Source organism: Phymastichus coffea, unplaced genomic scaffold (genome assembly GCF_024137745.1).
Source record: "Phymastichus coffea isolate CEN01 unplaced genomic scaffold, Cenicafe_Pcof_1.1 PCOF00027, whole genome shotgun sequence".
NCBI classification, from domain to species: Eukaryota; Metazoa; Arthropoda; class Insecta; order Hymenoptera; family Eulophidae; genus Phymastichus; species Phymastichus coffea.
The window spans coordinates 2,759,177-2,781,566 of NW_026706838.1; the positions used below are offsets into that span (position 1 = coordinate 2,759,177).

Here is a 22,390-nt window from a genome sequence, read left to right on the forward strand (position 1 = left end):
GAGAGATAGAAACGTTAATGTACAAAAAGAGACTATTACATTTGCATTTATTTATATTTATTGTATATATACATTTGCATATTTGATTTATATTTATTTTTTATGTATATTTATATTAATATTTATAAAATTACAGAATATATAAATTTTGTATTACGTAATTCTTTTTTCTCATTATTTGTATACTACATTAATTTTTCCCAGTTATCATCGATTGGATTATACTGTAGAATTCGATCATGGAGAATTAAGTAGTTGCTGACCACTACTTAAAGTCAGAATTAAACGCAATGTGTAATAGATACTCCATGAATCTAATCCAACTATGTGATATTGGAAATCCAAATTTATAAAATTCATACAGACAGTTGCATGTTAAAAGGTAATTAATTTTATTTACATATTTTGGACCAACTGTGACGGGCGAATCAATCGTTGAATTCGATCGCCTTGTTCGCCTCTCTCTCTCTTCCTCTTGCCTTCCCCTGAGCTGCTGCTACATCGGTCTTGGTTGATTAAAACCGAGTATCGACGCACGATGTGGCTTTGGTGCAGGTTTGATTCCTGATCGGCGGAGATGCCTGGCGTTGGAGAGATAGGGCAAGAGCGGAGAGCAGAGGAGGAGAGAGAGAAGTAGTGTCGCCGGCATGAGTCGCACATGTGTGCGTAGCCGGCGGCGCTCGGCCGTTTTTGAGTACCTCTAGGGAGGGGCGAGTAAGACGTCGAGGAAGGCGCGAGATCGCAGTCAGTGTGGCTTTGACCAGCAATTAATTTGGAGAGTTGAGCCTCGCGACCGAGATAAGCGAAAGTATATCTAGTGAACGGAATAGAAAAGGAGGACAGGACCATCTGCATCCATCCAGAATCCCGCCTTTCGAGGACGACAATTGTTGGTCCAGAAAACGCGGAGTTCTGCAGCAGCGCTCCCTCCCAAGGTCAGGTACCCTTTTTGTTTCTCGGTGCGCGCCTCGATTTCTCTCTCTCCGAGCATCGTATAGGCCGGACGCGGACGAGTGGTTGCATGCGTGAACTCGCATCGCCCTCGCGGAATTCGCGGGACAAGTTGTAAGGTGACGTTCTGTCTCCTGTGCGTTAATTCGCACGGAATGAACTTAGCCCGGACTCGGCCGACGCATACGTCGAACGCTGTATGTACGTTATTGTTGTAATAAAGTGTAAAATAGCTGAACTGATGAGTTTATTCTGTTTAACCTGTCTCTCTCGTAATTAGTTAAATTGCGATTATCGATATTACCGGACGACATTGCCCTCGTTAATTTTCCACAACGAAGCGAGTGTGCCTTCCGAGCCTTGCCCCTTAAATAATTTGTGACGCAACGTTGTTCGGGCTTAAATTATTAACGTACGTGTTACATGGCATCCCTTGTGGGGAAAGTGCGGAAATCGGGATTGAGATGATCGCGAGAAAGAGAGACGGGACGTGAATTTATAAAGTAGAAAAGTAATTCGCGGAGATAAAGAAATTTAAAAAGGTCGGTTGAGGCCGAGAGAAGAGGTGACCGAACGATCGGCCGAGCTGCGTTGAGTCACGGCTCGAGCGGTGTTTGTTTACATTTCCCATCTCGGGTTCACAGAGAGCGCCGATCGAGAGAGAGATACGAGGCCGAAATTGTAGCATGGTTGTGTTGTCGTCGCTACACTCAGGCACGGGCGAGTGAGTCATCGACCTAACGTGTCGAAGGCCACTATTCATCATACCCATGGTATACGGCCAGTAAAAGGACGGATAGACGAGTCCATTTAAGAAGCGGTTGTTGTCAGCGTAGTTAGTTAGATACTTGAACGGTATGGCCATTGGGTACTAATCTGTTTTGATTAGCGGATTATAAAAGGTGCGCCCTTGCCTGGGAGCCGCGACGAGAGAGAGTAGTTAGTATTTGTGTTTTTATTTTGAGATTAAGGACGCAGAGCAATGCGTATAATTCGCACTGCCTGAAAAATTATTTTATATTATTGATCAAGTAACGGACAAACGAAAGAAAGCGAATGCGTAGAAGTCGCATCCGCCGTTGATGAGAGTAGGCCGGACGATAATTTGGGGCAAGTTAGTGTTGGTCATTAGTGTTTCCTTTGTTTAATTTCGTTTTTATAATTGGACAGTTGCGCTACGCGGTCGTCGGTTGTGCCCACATCGCGAGCGTGATAGTAGATTGAGCGTTCGGGCGGTGTGAGAAGCAGGGGGCTTGTCAGGATGCCGCCAAGCGGGACGGCGGGCGCGATTATGCGCGAAATATTAAAGGATAGGTCGGTGCGGGCTCTTAAGCGGCGAATCAATGAAACGCCGCCCGCGGAGTTACTGAGTCTCCTTAAGAGCTATGGCCTTAGCGTGACGGGTAGCTTCGGGGAACTTCAGGAGCGCATGCTGCGCTACATGATCTCGCGTGAACGGCCGGAGCTTAATCCGCCCCTGAGTCTTGGTGACTTTGAGTCGGGCGTTATGCCGGGCCCGCCGAAGGGCATTCTGCGGGAGGAATCGCGTGAGGTCAACATGGACCTGCAGCCTGATGGAGGCGAGGGGAGTAACGGACGTCTGGAAGGCCAGATCGAGCCTGCGTTAAGTCGCAGGCGAGAGAGCTTGGCATCCTCGGACGAGCGGCCGTCGCCGGTAGCGGCGCAGAGAAGCGGGCCAGAGCATAGGAGCGAGGACGGGCAGGATAACGCCCGAATTGCGTCACATTATGGGGCGACGGCTCTCGCCGATGCGAGGAAAGAGTTGGCGGCTCACGGAGAGGTGGCGTTCCAGGGTGTCGCGCGAGGGCCGAACGTTTTCGGACAGGCGTGGAACATCGTCGCAAGCCTGCCTGGCTTAGTTATGCGGAGGGAAGTGCGTGTAGCATTATCGGAAAGCGCGAATAATTTATATCGCCTAGAAGAGGCCGCATTGGGGATGCAGGCGGGCAGGCGGGATGCGCCGCGCGCCGAGGATATGACGGCAACTCGGATACCACGTAGACGGGCGCGAGAGGAGCGACGATCTCGCTCTGCGTCGCACCGGCGGAGGGAAGTAGCTCGCGTGAGCCGGTTTCGGAGGACGAATTTTTCTCCGAAGTGGAAAGCGACGCCACCGAGGAGGGAGTATTGGGATCGTTCTACCGGAGAACGAGCACCCCGGCATTGCCACGCGAGGTTGGAGAGGCCATGAAGAATTGGGAAGATTTAGTTAGGAAACTGTTGAAGGGCGGCGCGCGAGAGAATCACGCTGTGAAAACCGAGGGAACGTTGCCGCGGGCCAGGCCACGGTTTGCCGACCCAGCGGAATGTAGGGAGAAGTACAGGCCGAGGTGCCCATCGGCAAGCGAATGGGAAGATAGTTGGAGCGAGTCCCCGAGTTCGGATGAGGACGGGCCGGATGAGGCGGGGTTGGTCAGTCGCAGACTGAAACGCCGGAGTACTTGCAGGCGCTCAGGCCTGCGTCAGTCCCGACGTTATAAACTGGTGGACGCGATGAAGGCCTTTCGCTCTTGGTCGCTGAAGTTTTCGGGCGACGGGGGAGCGGATGTGGACGGTTTCGCAAGCGATATTAGGAAATGCCAGGATTTTTACAGGTTAAGAAATGAGGAAGTACTCCGGGCGGTGGGCATAATATTAACGGGAAAGGCAGCGCTCTGGTACCGGAATAATGAAAATACTTGGCGAACCCTCGGGGAGTTTCTCGCCGATTTAAAGGAGGAATTCGGAAGGCATTATAAGCGGGAGGATTTATACCAGGAGCTACGGCTAAGGACACAGGCAGAGGGAGAGACGCTGGGTGATTACGTGACCGCCTTCCAATGTATCGTTCGCCGTTTTGACAGGCCTCCTTCGGAGAGAAGGCAGGTGGTGATTTGCAAAGGTTTGCATCCCACCTTCACGAGGTACTTGTACGGGAAGTCGTTTGCTACGCTCAAGGAACTGAAGAGGGTAGGCTGCGAATTTGAGCGTCAGCGGGCAAGGGAGAAGAGGTGGCGGCCACCTTCGGCGGCCGACAGCATGCTGGTTCAGGACGCGGCGTATCGAAGCTCGGCGGGACCAGCGAGAAAGGTGGCAAGGACCGCTGTGTTAGAGGCGGAAAAGGGCGCCGAGGTGACACCGGAGGACGGATCGGGTGCGCGACGTTCTAGGAGGCGGTCAAAAGGGAAGAGTAGCGATGCGTCCAAGAGCGAGGTACTCACGGCTACAGCGCAGCCCGGCGAAGGTAGGAGGCCGACCTCGGGTTCCGGAGCCGGCGGGGGAATCAGTGCGAATAATTCCGCACCCTCGGCCGTTCCAGTGGATCCAGGTGCAGCGCGGACACAGACCTCGGTTCCGCCAAGTTTGGTTCCCCAGCAGAGGGGCGCGCAGCGAGGGGGTGATGGCGCTGGCGAGAGTTCGCGCGCGTTCGGAAGTAATTGTTTCTCGTGTGGAGGCAGGGGACATAGGAGCTCGAAGTGTCCGAATCGCGCTAATCGAGAGGGAGGTAGGCCGCCCCCCACCTGTTATCGGTGTAGGCAGGCCGTACACTTTGCTAATGCGTGTCCGGGGGCCGTGGTTAGCTGCCAGGTTTGCGGGACTGCGGGGGTGGTCTTCCAGGACTGCCCCACGTGTGCGGATGATCTGGCGCAACAGGAAAACTCGCAGGCGGGGGCCGAAACTCGCTCGTCGACCCCTGCTCGAGTCTGCTCGGGCGAGCGCGGTTGGCGCTTGAGTTGCACCGGAACAGGGTGGCTCGCGCAACGAGAACCGGTAACGGGGAAATCAATGGTGGTGAGGAGGTCGAGCCCGGGGAGACTGCGTTGTTGTTCGCGGCCGAGGCGCCGGACCAGAATAAGAATGGCGCGATTGAGGGAACGGCGCGCGGAGCTGAAGGCGCACATCCAGAAATAGCTAAGGGTAGGTCAGAGGAATTTTGGGATAGTCTGTCTTATGAGCGGTTGAACGTGTCGGATCTCGAGGATGTCCAGTTCAGGAAAGCGGTAGGAAGCGAAGGAAGGGAAGATCGCACTGTCGGAAAAGGGAAGTTCGGAGTAGTGAGTGAGCGATCCGATCGAGCGCAGGTTGAGCACGTGGCTGAGGAGTCACCACGACGCTCCCCGCTGCTCTCGGATGCGCTGAAAGTGAGAGAGCGATCCGATCTAGCGTAGGTTGAGCACGTGGCTGAGGAGTCACCACGACGCTCCCCGCTGCTTTCGGATGCGCTAAAAGTGAGAGAGCGATCCGATCGAGCGTAGGTTGAGCACGTGGCTGAGGAGTCACCACGACGCTCCCCGCTGCTCTCGGATGCGCTAAAAGTGTGAGAGCGATCCGATCGAGCGCAGGTTGAGCACGTGGCTGAGGAGTCACCACGACGCTCCCCGCTGCTCTCGGATGCGCCAAAAGTAAGAGAGCGATCCGATCGAGCGCATGTTGAGCACGTGGCTGAGGAGTCACCACGACGCCCCCCGCTGCTCTCGGATGCGCTAAAGATGAGTGAGCGATCCGAGCGAGCGCGGGTTGAGCGCGTGGCCGACGAGTCGCCGCGACGCTCCCTGGGGCCCTCGGGTGCGCCTCAGGTAAGAGAGGGGTCCGATGGAGCGCGAGGGGGGCGCGGGGAAATGGAATCACCGCGAGCCTCGCCAAGGCTCTCGGACACCGGTGAACGGGACAGTGGAGTGATGCGACAGGGATCGGTGGGCGAGGATCCAGCGAGCTGTGCGAGGGTGGCGGAGACGCCTTCCGTGGTAGCGGAGGGAAGAGCCGAGCCCGGCTCGGATGATCGGGTCGCGAGCCCGCGTGAAGATGATGACGTAGCCCAGGTGGCCGTAGTAGAGAATAGATTTTTTCTAGCCATCAAAATAAATGGGAACAATTATCTTGCGTTGTTGGATTCAGGTGCGCAGGTTACGGTGGTGGGCCCAGGATTGGCAAATAGGTTTAGGTCACGGTTGAGACCGCCAACGATATTTGTAAGAGGAGTGTCGGGTGAGGAACCGGACCCTTTGGGCGATCTGAAATTGTACCTCGAGATAGGGGGAAAGAGCGGGACGTTGATCGCGTCTGCCGTGGCGCAGTGTGCGCATGACCTAATCTTGGGCGCGGATTTTTGGAATGCGTGGATGCAGGATATCAGCATCGAGAGACGGGAATGGCGACCGAGGGACTCGCGAGAATGGATTCCCTTCGCAAATAATGAGGACGGGACGGCGCACGTATTCGCTGAGTGTGCGGGACTCGTGAGTTACATGAGCGCGCAACGTGAGCGGGTGTTGGCGTTGGTGCACCGCATCGTGCCGGAACCCGGAATTGCTCCGGCTGTGACGAATTTGATTAAACACGTGATAGATGTGGGGGATGCGAGACCGATCAAAACGCCTATACGTCGGATGTCGCCACCGATCTTAAAGTTTACCCAGGAAGAGACGACAAGAATGTGGCGTGCAGGGATAATCCGGCCGTCAGATAGTCAGTGGAGTAGCGCGCCGGTCGTGGTGAAAAAGGCAGACGGGACGTATCGATTTTGTCTGGACTTCCGTCCGGTGAATAAAGTGACAAAGATCGATGCGTACCCGATGCCCTGTCTCGACTCGATTCTGGATCGATTGCGCGGCGCCGTATTTTTGTCGAAGGTTGATCTTAGGTCGGCGTTTTGGCAGATCCCTTTGGACGAAAAAAGTAAACAATTTACGGCATTTGCGGTTCCCGGGTTGGGGCTGTGGGAGTTCGAAAGAATGCCCTTCGACCTGGTAAACGCGCCCGCGACGTTCATGCGCTTCATGGATGCTCTATTCGGACCGGAGTTTGCGTATAACGTTTTCTGGTATATGGATGACTTATTGGTGGTGAGCGCGAATTTTGAGGACCACATGCAGTGGTTAGAAAGAGTACTGCGGCGTTTAGTTGAGGTAGGTTTGGAGATCAACCTCGAAAAGTCGGACTTCTTTTGTACGCAGGTGACCTATCTTGGCTATAGGTTGGACGGTGAGGGCCTGCGCCCGGTCCCGGATCGGATTCAGCCGATTATGGACTACCCGGCGCCTTGTTCGATAGAGCAGCTTCGTAGATTCCTGGGTATGGTGGGTTGGTACGCGCGATTTATCGAAAACGAAAGCGACATAAAGGTACCGCTCACGAAGTTATTGAGGAAAGATCAGTCGTGGGTTTGGGGCGAGGAGCAACAGGAGGCCTTTGAGCGACTGAAAAGAGCGCTCACTGAAGCTCCTGTGCTGGTGAGACCGGACTTTGAGCGGACATTTTATCTGCATTGGGATGGTTCGTCATACGCGGTGGAAGCGTGTTTAGTGTAGATTTTTGAGGATGGGGAACACCCGATTTGCTATGCGAGTCGTATGTTAAACGCGCATGAGAAACGATATACGGTAAGCGAGATTGAATTCTTGGCGGTTCGATTCGCAGTTAAGAAGTTTAGGCCGTATATCGAGGGATTTCACTTCGTAGTAGTAACGGATCATAGCGCGTTGACGAAGCTTTTAAGCAAGCGAGATTTGACCGGCCGACTCGAGCGTTGGGTGCTGGATTTTCAACAGCTCGATTGCGAGATAGTGCATAGGAAGGGTGCCTTGCATCATGTCCCGGATGCACTCTCGCGCAAGTTTGAGGACGAGGCAGAGGTCAGCGAGTTTGAGGACGAGGCAGAGGTCAGCGAATTTACGACAATCAAGGACTCTTGGTATCAGCGAAGATGCCAAGAAGTCCAGGAGCGGCCGGAGAAATATAAAAATTGGAAGGTAGAGGACGGCCTGTTGTATCGCTATATGACAGACTATCTGCTTGATCCAGTTACCAATCGTGAGGAGTGCTGGCGAATGGTTGTTCCGCTCGAGTATCGGGAAAGGCTTTTGCAGGATGCCCATTGTGCGCCTTCGGCCGGATATTTTGGACAGGACAATACGTGCGATTGGATAATAAGGGAATATTATTGGCCAGGAGTGCGATATGACGTGCGGACGTTCGTAAATCAGTGTCAGGTTTGCCAAAAATATAAGGTAGAGCAGAAAGTACCGAAAGGGTTGATGGGAAGACGGATGATTGAGCGCTCGTGGGTGGTGGTTGCGACGGACGTGATAGAGTTGCCGCGAAGTAAAAACCGATTTCGGTACATGGTAGTATTCCAGGATCTCTTTACTAAATGGGTCGAGCTCAAACCGTTGAGCTCTGCGGACGGAAAGTCGCTCTCGCACGCGTTTGAGGAAATGATCCTGTTCCGATGGGAAACGCCCGAGTACTTGGTTAGTGATAACGCGTAAGCTTATCAGAGCAAGGCGTTTCAGGATACGCTCCGAGAATACGGCGTTGAGCATGTGTTCTGTCCCCCTTACCATCAGCAGAGTGACCCAGTAGAGAGAATTAATCGGACGCTGATGACGATGATAGCTATGTTCGTGGACAACGATCACCGGACTTGGGACCGCTACCTGCACGAATTGAGGCACGCTATTGACACCGCGACTCAGTCTTCTACGAGAGTTACGCCGGCGTTCCTGAACTTCGGTCGGAATCCTCGGCCGGTGAAAAGTTTAAGGAGGGAAATAGAGCGGCGTTCTCCCGTGATGAGGATCAAACCCGAAATTTGGCAGGACCGATTAGAAAGACTCTATGCTTTGCGAGACTTGGTGGGACGTCATATCAAGAAAGCGCAGGAAAGACAGAAGAGAGAGTATGACAAGAGGCGAAGGAACGTAGTATTTAGCGTAGGTGATTTAGTTTGGCGGAGGAACTACTCGTTGTCGTGTGCTGCGATGGGCAGGAACGCGAAACTGGACCCCGAATACACCGGACCGTATAAAATAGTAAGGAAAGTCTCGAACGTAATATACGAGTTGGAGACTGATAATAACTATCGGATCCCGATGGTCCACGTGAAGGACTTGAAGCGTTACGTTCCGCCGCGTGGTGTGGGCAACGAACGGCGACCGACCACCGTCGGGTAATGAAGTGGACGGGTTAGATTGTATTTTCGTTTTTTTTTTCTTTTAATTGTTTTTTTTTATTACTGATTTTGACCGAAGAAAGACCAAATAACTAATAAGCCTTAAATTTACAGGATGGAGAACGAAATCACGGCGTTGGCCGCTCTGACGGCCGAAATAGGCGTCGGGAGCGAGCCTTCCCCCGGACGAGACAGGACGGCGGACCCGCAGCCCGAGAATACGGAGGCAAGCGTGGCCGAGTCTTCGTTGCCTTTGGCTCGGCCCGAGCAGTCGCTTGCCGGTCCCACAGAGGGCGGCGAGGAAGAAGTGCTCCCGGATCCGTGAGACTTGGAGCGCACGACCGGAGAGGTGGCTCCCGGGACCCGAGAAACGCGGGGTACGCGAGTACTGAGGCGGGCCGTGGCCATGGTCGCGGAGCTCTTGGCCTACCGCGTCCTGAGCGTGGGTCCGGGGTTGCCTGAGAAACCGGATACCGAGAGAGGAGAGGCGACCGGCTTGGTCGTCGATAGTAACGCGGCGGAATTGGAGCTGGAGGAGCTGCTGCTAAGGAGCCCTCCGGCGCAGCCGCAGGAGCTGGGGGGCGAGACGCCTGTGCGTGAATTCGCACGTCCGTCGAGCCCCGGAGACTCTGCGGACCTGCCTGGCCTACCATCGGCCACAGCGTCGGACCGGCCTCAGGAGTTGGGTTTCACCAACGGACGGCTGCAGTTGGCGGGGGAGCCGGCTCCGGGAATTGGAGCAAACTCGGCAACGGCGACGGCGGTGGTGCGGCCGGAGAGGCATGTCCATGAGCCTATGGAGTGGGTGCCGGTGCACCAGCAACGGCTGGACCCTAGATTCGGCTTCCGCCGGCAAGGACCGCCGTCAAACATCCCGCCTGCCGGGTACCTGGAGGACGAGCGGAGGAGGACCGCGGAGGAGCAACGAGGCAGCGGCAAGAAAAAGAAGAAGAAGAGTAAGGGCCCGGATTTCTCGGCGAGCAACTGTGTCTCGTCTCTGACTGAGGCCGAAGTGGAGGGATCGGAGCGGCTGTCGACGAGTAGCCCGGAGGCTAGGATCGGCCACCACCGTACCGAGGACGCTAGGCCGGGAGATGTGTGCGTAAATTCGCACCGTTTCCATGGCGAGGCGTCCGCGGAAGCGATGGCGTTGGGGAGGCGCCCGCGTCGGCTGGAGATAGGACGAGCCCGTGGACTGCCCTGCCCCCGTCGCCCCAGGTTGGTGCGCGTTTCGCCTCCACGTTCCGTTGAGACGCCGGTGGCGAATGACCGTAGTGGCCGTGATGGAGGGGTCTCCGTAGAGCCTGCCCTGGAACCTCGCAGATTGGCCGGTCAGGTGTCAGTGGCCGAGCCGCTGCGTCTGGTGTTCCGAGCTGGACGGTGGATCCGGGAGACGGACGGGGCCCAGCCGATGTTGGGGGTTTTTCCACATCACCGCCGACTGGTTTGGGAGACGCATGAGGAGAGGTCGCCTCCGCCGGGGACTCCGTGTTTGCCCGCTGCTGTCCGGCCCGAGCCTGGGCGAGGCGGGGAGGAGAGGCCGATTGCTTCGGAGGAGAGCTCGCGGCCCCCATTGCGGGACGCCTTTTCCGTCGGAATTCCAGCTGTAAGGACTGGGGAAGAGGACGTGGTGATGGGCCGATTGACGGGCACTTTCCTGGCCGGCCTGAGCTCGGTGCCGTTCGACCGGGAGCTGGACGTGCGGCCGTTCACCTGCTTCAACTGCAGGACTGGGGAGCATTGTCGTACGAGGTGCCTGGAGCCGCCGAGCCCAAGAGACTGCTGTCGGAATTGTGGACGCCTGGACGTGACGGTCGCCCATTGCGTGCGATGCGCTGCCGCTTACGCAAAGTATTTGCGGACTCAGGCGGGGGCCGACGGTGTAGCGAGGGCGTCTGGAGAGCAGCAGCCCAGGGAGGTGGATGGACCTCGACTGCCGAGTGAGAAGAGTGGAGGGACTCGTAGCGAGGAGGCCGAAGATGGGACTGCAACCGAGCCGCGTAGGAAAAAGCAGCGGCGTGGTGGCCGTCTCCGACGTGAGAGAATAGAAAGGAAACGAGCTCTCGAAGCTGAGCAGGCCGGTCCGGACGCTGCAGTCTTAAGGCTGCGAGAGGACGCGCGGCAAGAACACCAGGCTGCGAGTTCTCTTCAACGAGACGCCGAGATTGCCCTGCGGCGCACTCCGCCAGGATCCGGCGACGATGCGGAGAGGACTGATCCTGCTACTGGTCCCTCTGAGGAGCCTTTTCAACCCCGAGCGGAGGTAGTAGGATCGACGCTTGGAAGCCATGGACGGACGAACAGGCCGAAGAGTTAGGTAGACTGGCTGGGGCGGTTAATCCTAGCCACCCCACCACGGCCGAGTACATCAGGATGGTGCGGCTGCGACGCTTTGCGTTGCAAGCCAGCACACCTGATGCCCGGAGTACCGACTAAAGGCAAATGGGGTGAGTAGTGGTGAAAGGTAATTTTAATTGAAGTAAATGTTAAGTCTGATGGTTGACGTGTGCAAGTGTTACCCTTGTGTTATTTCCGTTCAATGTCCCTCTGAATTCCCGAGACCGATGGCGGCGGTGCTGGGGAGGTCGAGATGGTCGTCCACCGATGATTTGGGGTATCGTTGGACTTGGGAGGGGGTGTGACGGGCGAATCGATCGTTGAATTCGATTGCCCTGTTCACCTCTCCCTCTCTTCCGCGTGCCTTCCCCTGAGCCGCTGCCACATCGGTCTTGGTTGATTAAAACCGAGTATCGACGCACGATGTGGCTTTGTTGCAGGTTTGATTCCTGATCGGCGGAGATGCCTGGCGTTGTAGGGATAGGGCAAGAACGGAGAGCAGAGGAGGAGAGAGAGAAGTAGTGTCGCCGGCATGAGTCGCACATGTGTGCGTAGCCGGCGGCGCTCGGCCGTTTTTGAGTACCTATAGGGAGGGGCGAGTAAGACGTCGCGGAAGGCGCGAGATCGCAGTCAGTGTGGCTTTGACCAGCAATTAATTTAGAGAGTTGAGCCTCGTGACCGAGAAGTGTGTGCGATAAGCGAAAGTATATCTAGTGAACGGAATAAAAAAGGAGGACAGGACCATCTGCATCCATCCAGAATCCCGCCTTTCGAGGACGACATCGTTGGCCCAGAAGACGCGGACTTCTGCAGCAGCGCTCCCTCCCAAGATCAGGTACCCTTTTTGTTTCTCGGTGCGCGCCTCGATTTCTCTCTCTCCGAGCATCGTATAGGCCGGACGCGGACGAGCGGTTGCATGCGTGAACTCGCATCGCCCTCGCGGAATTCGCGGGACAAGTTGTAAAGTGACGTTCTGTCTCCTGTGCGTTAATTCGCACGGACCGAATTTAGCCCGGACTCGGCCGACGCACACGTCGAACGCTGTATGTACGTTATTGTTGTAATAAAGTGTAAAATAGCTGAACTGATGAGTTTATTCTGTTTAACCTGTCTCTCTCGTAATTAGTTAAATTGCGATTATCGATATTACCGGACGACATAGCCCTCGTTAATTTTCCGCAACGAAGCGAGTGTGCCTTCCGAGCCTTTCCCCTTAAATAATTTGTGATCCAACGTTGTTCGGGCTTAAATTATTAACGTACGTGTTACACAACTTTACAAATATTGCAGCAGTTGGAAGATTTTTGGTTTCTCAAAACATTTCCCACTTTACCATCTATCGTTGTACATATAAAATCAAACGTTATATTAAATTCCATATCCATAAATTTCAGTTCATAATTTTTTACTTTTTCCAATGGTTTTGAAATTCTTTTATAAGTTTTTATTGTATTAATATCATTCTCCTTTACAAATTCAAAGCTTATTGGACGACAATACAAAGTTGAAGATTGTTTATTATCAAGCCACACTATTTTACCATCAGAAGTTCTTACTTCAATAGGTACTAGATTTGCAATAAATACAGATGCATCAGAAAAGTTTTGTTGGTAATAATCATTATTCTCATCACCACTTGAACTGAAATGTAAAGAATTATTCATAAAACGCTGTCTTGTTGTTTGCTGCCCTGAACATCCATCAAATCCATACTTTCCTACAAAAACTAAAGTTTTATTCAGTTTTTATAATTCTGTTTTATCAAACATCATGAGAATTCGTTTTAAAGTATGGTCAAGGAGAGATATGATGTGAATCGTTCCTCCAGAATTAGTTATTTCTATATGTTCTGGGTAACAGGCGTTTTTTGCATCATGATCATCCCATATGGTGGGTACAATTTGTTTTTAAAAATCAATTGATTATAAGATTTTAATTTTTCATATTTGCGGTATGACAAATATAAGTCAGAAAACATATTTACATGATAATTTATGAATCAACTCAGTATCAGGTTTATCAGGTTCTTCATCAGGTACTTTATTTTCAGAAATATTTTTAGTTCTAGATGATTGTAGTTTAAATTTTAATGCCAGAGATAGTTCTTCTTTTGTATACTTGTTAGCAATCTCAAGAGCACTAGTATATTGCGTTTTTGAAGATCCTTCTTCAAAAGATAAACGCGGTCTTCCTGTCGCTATCATACATTTTGATGAAGACGAGGAATTACTAGGTGATGTCAACTGGTTGGAAGAAGATTCATAATCTAACTTTATAGTAATTATTTTGACAAGAAAATCTGTATGTTTATTTTTAAAAATATCTTTTTTTTTTTAAGTACCACTCCATTTTTGTTTGAACTGGATAATATAGGTTTTATTTAAATGTTTCCTCACAATAATTCCATCACAGTCAGACAACAAATATTTACTTTGAATACTACTAATAAGCGAATCAATATAACTTTCATGGTTATCATGGTTATCCACCCTATTTCATATAATATCACATAAATCATAATATTTTAAATTTAATAACATTATTAAAAATTAATTAATACTTAGCAAGTAATGTTTTCTAATTATTTATTTCAATTTTTTTGTAAACCCACACTTCACTAAAGTTAGGATTTCTTTTTAAATAATTATTAAATATCCGTCTGTTAATGAATAATGATAAAATAAATAACACTTAAATCTTTACGTTTTAATAATTACTTATTCATTAACGTGAAAACAAAAAATTTTAAGTTATTTGAAAGTAAGGAAAAAAATTATATTTTAAATTTCTATAATTCAAGCTTATATTAAGTATACGCGCATTTGGTTATCAATTTAAAAGTTATATAGAACATTAACATATACGTAGATTTATGCATATGTTAATTTATTTATATTTTCAAATCATTAAATGTATATGGTACTGTTCTTTTGATTAATTTCGTCATTAATTAAATAATAGTCAACTGTAAATTAACAAATTAAATTAATATTTTCACAAGAAAAAAGAAAAATCGTACGTGGTAAACGCAGAATAAGTGAATTTTACAAATATGGTGTTGGTAATCTAGTGAGTTTATGGGAACAAGCGAGCTTATAGAGGCAGTGTGCTTAGGATTCAAGAGGTTTTGAATTGGGTGTCTTTGTGAGTTTGTGGATTTATAATAATTGGGTGAAAATGTTAGATACTTCAAGGGTTTATTATTTTTGGATTAGCAGATTGTTGAATTAGGTGTTTGAAAGTAAGAAAATTTTTTGGTTAGCGAGTTTATGAATCGGAGGCTTAAAGAGTTGGAGAGTAAGTGGGTTGGTGGATTCGTGAATTTGTTAAATGATGGGTTTGAGAGCTTAAGAGAATATGAATTCTCTGGTATGGGTATACTATGAAAAAACAAGGTTTTTATTGCTAATTTATTATAAGTTGCTATTTTTACAAAATTTATTACACTTAAACTAACGTATATTAATCGTTACTATAGCGTGTTTGTTTCGTCGATCATGAACAACGCGTTTTTAACACTAGTATAAAAGCAATTATTTAACAAATACCAGTTTGGTTTAACGCGTTTCAGTGCTCCTTACAAATTGCTTTGTTAATAAGTGCTTTGTTAATAATATTTTGTTCTATAAGAGCTTAAAAATATTGTTAAAGTTACGAAGGGTTTTTAGTAGGAGTTAGGAGTAAAGAATAGAAAATGTAGCAGTCACTTTCGTCAATAGATATTCTATCGAGTATTTCAAAATATGTTTTATTGAAATCTGTCAAAAATTAAGCCGTAGTTAAAAAATTTCCTTTTATTTTTCACAAATGTAAATAAGAATATATATAAGACAAGTATATATAAGAGCGAACGAATTTACGTTGTCGCTATACGAGAGAAATTCTGTGAGTAATTTACAACTATTTTCTTTCAGGCCAGAACAGAAGAAACAGAAGCAACTAGAGTGGTGCTCCGCCGTGCTACCATGACCGGCTTCACGAACGAGTCCAATAGAAAAAACACTCAAATTTGTCTTTTACATATCGAATTAAGTATTTCCGCGGCGATACATCAAGGCTATTTGCACGTACAACGGAAGCTTAATTCGATTTTCATCTCTCTACCTGATACGTATATAACGCAAAGACATCGGGTCTACAAAGAAAACCTTATTTGCTCGAATGGTCACAAATTGGTGCCCGAACAAGGACTCGATGTTTAATAATTGTATATAATTTGCATAGGATAAGGATAGAGTATAAGTTGTTATTAACATTATTTTTCCATTGGTGATTAGTTGGTAAATTTCATTGGAATAATGCGATTCTGTAAATAGAGAAGACATTTAAATTGTAAAAAATATTTTTTTCGTTTATAGGTTCGAGGTGTAATTGTAAATACGTATAAGTAAACTCAAAATAAAGGTTCTTATTCAAGGTAGATTTGTTATGCATATAGCATACTGACACAGCTTCTTGACGTCTCAGTTATGTAAATGGTATACAAACAACGTTAGAAATAAATAGACTGCACGTTTAAATTTTTTGTAATACGGGGCATTTAAATACAGTACATATGACAAGACCGACAACAGCTTAATTTATCACAGGATGCGTATTACGATTAAATTAGAATTAGAACTGGTAATTGTTCAAAATCAAAATAATGATAACAGTGCTGAAATTGAAAAATGGAAGTAAGATAATGCAAAGTTACACAAAGATTTAGTATTCATATTCAAATGAATTGATAGAAATTTTGAAAGAATAGAAGAACAAATCGAGTATTCTTTATTCAAATTCGGTTCAAGACGTTTGTCAATTCTAACTAGATAATCTCAGTATTTCAAATCTTATTTTTTTTTGTTTTTTCCTTCTTAATAGTCTTGTTTTAAATATCCGTTAGTATGGCAGAGAGGAGAAAATCATTCAGACTGTCGAATGAATTATCTACGATGTCATTTGACGATGATACCGAGAAATATAACAATAAACAGATAGAGGCAATTGATGCAATTACGATGATTAACTGAATTATATCATGATAAAAACGAACTAGGACGAAAGGTAGATAAAATTTTAGATTTGCTAACAGACGATCCGGAAAAAGAGTATTGCTAACGTAAAGGATAGAGTCTGATATTTGTAAAGATCAGTTAAAGGCGTTATCAGATTCCATGAGATCGTGGAACGATAAATTTAAAATGTTAGCAAATGAATTTGAGAAATTCAAAATAAATAAATTCGGGAAGTTAATACAAGAATTTTATACGTATGTTAAGTTGGTCGAAACAGATCAGTTGATTCAGCAAGTAAAGTCAAATTTGCAAACACGTATTAATGAAGCAAATAATAAAGTTGAGGAAAAATTGTACGAAATTAAAAACATGATTTACAAGTCAAATTTGAATAATATGTGCCATAATAGCTCAAACTAGGATATAGTATCGAAAATCAAAATACCGATTCCTATGTTTAAAGGCACAGATACGGAAAGGCCGGTAAAATTTTTAAATCATTTGGACAAGTACATATCTGTAAAAAAAATTCTAGAGCACGATATTTTGGTGGAAAATTAAGTAGAATAAATTACGTAACTAAGATTCTTAATTATGCGAAAGAACTTCAATTATCATTTTCTAGAGAAGAATTAACGAAGAAATTATGTGAGCATTTCGAAAGAGGAATTCGTGACGCGTTTTCTAGCCAAAGATTAAAAAACAAGAACATGTTGTTTCAAATATTACTTGATAATGATAATGATGATTAAAAATTTTTAGAGGGAAAATAGAAAAAAAAATAAATAAGAACAGTCGAACGATGATAAATATGGACAAAACGGAATTTTTATGAAAAAAATATAAGAAACCGTGGCAGAAATCGGTGAATATCGTGAAAATTGAAGTAAGAATCATAAACAAAGTAAAGAACAACTTATTCCTCCTGTTAGCAAGAAGATAGCAAAACAAGCTGACGATGTTTTTGATATTTTAAATATTGATTTCGGTCCATCATTCAAGTCAAATGGGTTGAAGTCGGAAAACTAAATGTAATTGTATCTCTAGACTCAAAGAGCGCGCAAAACAAATGTATGCGGGATACAACTAAGCGCTTGTTTCTAAATAAGATCGAATTATTGTGAGTCGCACTGATAGATTCGCGTGCAGACTTAGTTCAGGATATTGAACCGGATAATGAATATTGTCAACAAAGACAATTTCATATATATATAATTCTTACAAAATTAATAAAACCTTGCATTATGGATATTGATGTGCAAGAAAAATTAAATATGATTATTAATACCCAGCAGGAAAATTTGATGATATCAGTAGGTAGACAATTTGAGAAATTGTCATGTTAATGATTCTAACGACATGAGAAATTATGCTTCTTTGAACATAATAAAATACAACAATGGTGATAATGACCATATCTTATTGAATTCCGATCGCGATATAGGCAAAAATGACTATAATATATCAAAATTAATATCTCTATTTGATTGCACGGATTATAATGATAACGAGTTTAGTCTCTCAAATGCAGAAATTAAACACAAACTTGAATCATGTAATACGAGGGGGATCAATAAGTTTTTACAAAAAGAATGAAAAAAAAGTTTTGTGTATGTAATTTTTTTTTATTTTTCAATATAATCTCCTTGAAGGTCGATACATTTTATTAAACGGCCTTCCAGTTTTTTTAAGCCATCAGAAAAATATGATTTCTGAAAACCCTTAAAATAGGCATTTGTTTCGGCGATGACTTCTTCATTCAACGTGAATCGTTGTCCGGCAATCTATTTTTTGAGGTTAGGAAATAAGAAAAAGTAATTGGGAGCCAAATCAGGCGAATATGGTGGATGGTCAATTAATTCGAACTTTAAATCGTTAATTTTTGCCATCGAAACTGCACATGTGTGAACTTGAGCATTGTCTTGAAGAGTCTTGTTTGGACTGTTCTTTGGTTTCAGGAGTGTAGTCGTGTACCCATGTTTCGTCTACAGTTACGAGTCGACACCAAAAGTCTTCCGTATTACGACGTCTGCGTGCCAAAAGAGCCTCAGAGGTAACCACGCGGGTTCGTTTGTTTTCAACAGTGAGCAAACGCGTCACCTATCTTGCTGATATTTTTTTCATTCCTAATTTTTCATCCAAATTGAAATGATTGTACCCTTTGATACCCCTGTGGCCTCAACTAATTCTTGCAATTTTAATCTTCTATCATTCAACACCATATCGAGGATTTTGTTGACCATTTCAGGCTTACTCACTTCTACGAGGCGTCCGGAACGATGTTCATCTTTCGTTGTCGTACGGCCGCGTTTAAATACATTTACCCAGTTATAAACAGTCTTAAACACAGGGGCAGATTTGCCATGAACGGCGTTCAACTCAACTCATTTTTCAAATAAACCAATAACTTTTTGTTCAACCAACGCTCACAAAAAAACGACTTAATGAATCGAGCTGAAACTTTGTACGATATCTAGTTAGTAGTATTGCTTGCCAAAAACATCATAATTTAAGCGTGACGAGCTCCATCTCTTGGATTTTGTAAAGACATATTGACCCCCCCCCCCCCTCGTAGTTATAAGCTAAAAATGACCGACTCGTGGGTTTTGAGATTAGGAAGTAGTAATTTGGAGCGGGAAAGCTTACTAGTTTTAGAATATCTGTGATAAAAATACAAATTTGTTTTACTTTATATTTTTTTACGTAACGCTTTTTCACATGAAATCATGAAGTTTCGTATGCAGGAGAGTGATTTCTTGAGTTTTAATACAAAATGAAGGTGATGACATAATTCTGGTCCCGCATTTCGGTTTTAGAACATCAAATTTTATGAGTTGATGGGTCTGCTCTTCGGTACAGACCTCTTTTTTATTGTACGAGGGTCGTTTGAAAAGTCCATTATTTTTAGTTATCTTGGAAGAGCATACACCAAGTTTCAGCCAGATTGGCCAATTACTTTGCGTGTTACATTCGTTTCAATCAAAGAAATCGAGTAGTTGTAAAAAAATGGACGAAAAAGAATTTCGTGTATTGATTAAACATTACTTTTTCAAAGGCAAAACGCCTCAGGAGATTAAACAGAAGCTTGATAAATATTATGGTGATTGTGCACCTTCGATTAGAGTGGTTTATAAGTGGTTTCAAAATTTTTGGAATGGCCATATGAGCACAAAAGACGCTGAACGTTCTGGACGCCCTGTTGAGGTTACCACTTCAGAAATCATTGATAAAATCCATGATATGATGACGGCTGACATAAGAGTGAAGGTACGTGAGATTGCTAGTACTATAGGCATCTCGAGCGAACGGGTACATAATATTTTGCACCAACATTTGGTCATGAAAAAGCCACCCGCTAGATGAGTGCCGCGATTGCTCACGATTGACCAAAAACGAGATCGTGTGAAGTGTTGCAAGAATGGTTTGCAGCTGTTCCAGGAAAATCCGCAAGACTTTAAGCGTGGTTTCATCACTGTAGATGAAACATGGATACCACGGCGGTCCTGAAGTAGGTTTAAATCGAAGGTCCTTGCACTCTCAAAATTCCAACGGGGTATCTTTTTAGGATGTTTCCTGAGCAGTTTGAGCTCAAAACGAAAATCGATGATTGGGCCGTTTTTGAAAAAACCATTTTTTAAGTTTTCAATGCAAAAATAATTCATTTTTTTATCTATTGAAATACAAATGTATGCCTTCCTATGTTGAATTATCGTCTCTTTTCATTAATGTGAATTTTCATTTCGTTCATAGATAAAAATGTGTTCATGCAAAAAAAATATTTCAATTATAATTAATATATGAAATTTAATTTATTCTTATAAATAATGAGTTCTTACGTTTTGATATATTTTACTTGACAAAGGGATTAATATTATTTGCTTCCAAATTTAATTCAACTTCTGAATACAGATTTGACTTCGACGCATTATACATGGGTTGTTTGTAAACAGAGCGCGAAACCTCGATAGTTCACGCGTACGGTTTTCTTGGAATTTTCAGTATTGACTCGATCTGAAAATTTGCGAGGACAATATTATTTGACAGTCGTAAGAAGTCAATCTACGAAATAACATTCGGTTAGTGATATTCTTTCGCGCTACGATGTTGCATAAAAGTAAATCGCATTTGCGCTCACACCAAGAAAATCATGATACGGTCTGTTTATTATGCTTTGACAAGAAAAATGTGATGGTGAATATTGCGACTGTGATACAAAAAAAATAGAAAATTTGTTCGATAATTACGATTCTACAAATGAATGCCTCCCGCACGTGATTTGTGCCAGTTGCAAGAGAAATCTTTACCGCTTTGACTCAAAACAACAAGTTGAGCAAATTGTTTTTCCAAAGTTCGACATCAGGGACAGTACTAGATCTCGTGAAAATAAAATATGTCAATGTGAATATTGCATAGTTGGTAGAATGAATGGGAATGAGTGGAGATGGAATGCTCCTATTCGAAAGGTTTTTCAAATCAATCCAAAATCATCTGATGTAAAAAAGAATACATGTACTCAGAAGAAATGTTCAAAGTGTTTCGGAGTAATTGCCAAAGGCAAAAGTCATGTCTGTAAGAAATCTAATCGTATACCTAATTTGAGTAATTCCATCAAAGAGTCGTGTAATTCACAGGAAAAGGAACAACTTACTGCGCTAATTTTGAAAAATATTGAAAGTGATAAAAGTAAATCGAGTGATAAATCAAAAGAACGTGTAGTGTTATTATCTCAAAGACGAGGGAAAAAACTTCAAGTGGCTATAGGAAAAAATAACAATATAGCAAAGTTCGAGAAACAAAAAAAACAGTGTATATTGAGTGCTGATGATTTTCTTAAAATTCAAACTAATTACAATATCAGTTACAAAACTATATGTGGTATCGCCTCTTGTATTCGGATTGCTTTTAAAGATCGTAAAATCATCGAACCTAATTTGAAAAATAAGCTGCTATTGAATAATCACTCCATAGATGACTATTTTGATGCAAAAAAGTTCGAATTTGTTAAGAATAAAGGTGATGAAGTTTCTGAAAAGTTTGAATCTGTGGTATATTGTAATAATGTAAAAAAATTGATTGAACATGTCAAAGAATCACGTGAAGTTGACGATGTACTTTTAAAATTTGGTATTGATGGAGGACGCGGATTTTTGAAAGTTTGTCTTTCCGTTCAGTCGAAATCCCAATCAGCGGCACAGACCTCCGAGAAAAAAAATACTCGTCAATCTTACAAAGATGGCATCGGCGCTAAAAAATTTAAGGACTCAAGTGTAAAAAAAATATTTATACTTGCATTGGCGCCTTACACGCAAGAAAACTATGCTAATGTTTATCAGTTGTGGTCTGAGTTGAAGATTAATAATTTTGAGGGAACGATAGCAACAGATCTTAAACTTGCTAATATTATTGTTGCAATAATGACGCATGCAAGTAAGTTTCCATGTACATGGTGCTATGTAGAAAAAAATAAATTGGATGAAATTGGAATTCATAGAACTATAGGGAATATTTTTGAGAATTATGCAAATTGGATAAAATCAGGGGGTAAGAAAAAAAAGCAAAAGAGTACAAGAACTGCACGAATGTTCCTATTATACAAACTAAAGAAGATAAACTGGTTTTAGAAGTGATACCACCTCGAGAATTGCATTTAATGTTAGGGGTAGTGAATACTTTGTATGATCATATGCTTAAGCAATTTGAAAATGATGCTGAGAAATGGGCCAAGTCATGTCATGTGGAACGTGAAATAACGCAAGGAAACTCAGGTTTCAAAGGCAATTCATGTAAAATCTTACTAAGTAAAGTAGATGTTCTAAGATCGCTTTGCAGTATACGGTGTCTCAAATTCGTTAAGGCGTTTCAAACATTCAATAATGTTGTAGAAGCCTGTTTTGGCGTGCATTTACAACCTGAATTTGAAAAATGTATTTCTGATTTTTAACAGAGTTATTTAGATGTAGGTATCCCAGTGACACCAAAATTTCATGCAGTTTTTTTTCATGTGCGCGATTTTTGTGTAGAAATGCAAAAGGGTTTAGGTTATTACAGTGAACAGGCCATAGAGTCTGTGCACTTTGACTTTTCTAAGACCTGGGACAAGTACAAGGTTTCAAATAGCAACCCGAATTATGAAAAACAATTGTTGAGAGCTGTA

General features: G+C 44.9%; 1 long non-coding RNA gene across 1 annotated transcript in view; it reads left to right on the plus strand.

Moving 5' to 3' along the window:
- LOC131675644 (uncharacterized) overlaps positions 1–15,645 on the plus strand; it is a 152,628-nt gene extending 136,983 nt beyond the window's left edge. Inside the window, exon 4 of the long non-coding RNA XR_009303093.1 lies at positions 15,154–15,645. This is a non-coding gene — a long non-coding RNA (uncharacterized LOC131675644). The remainder of the gene's footprint in view (positions 1–15,153) is intronic.
- Positions 15,646–22,390: the final 6,745 nt, after the last annotated feature.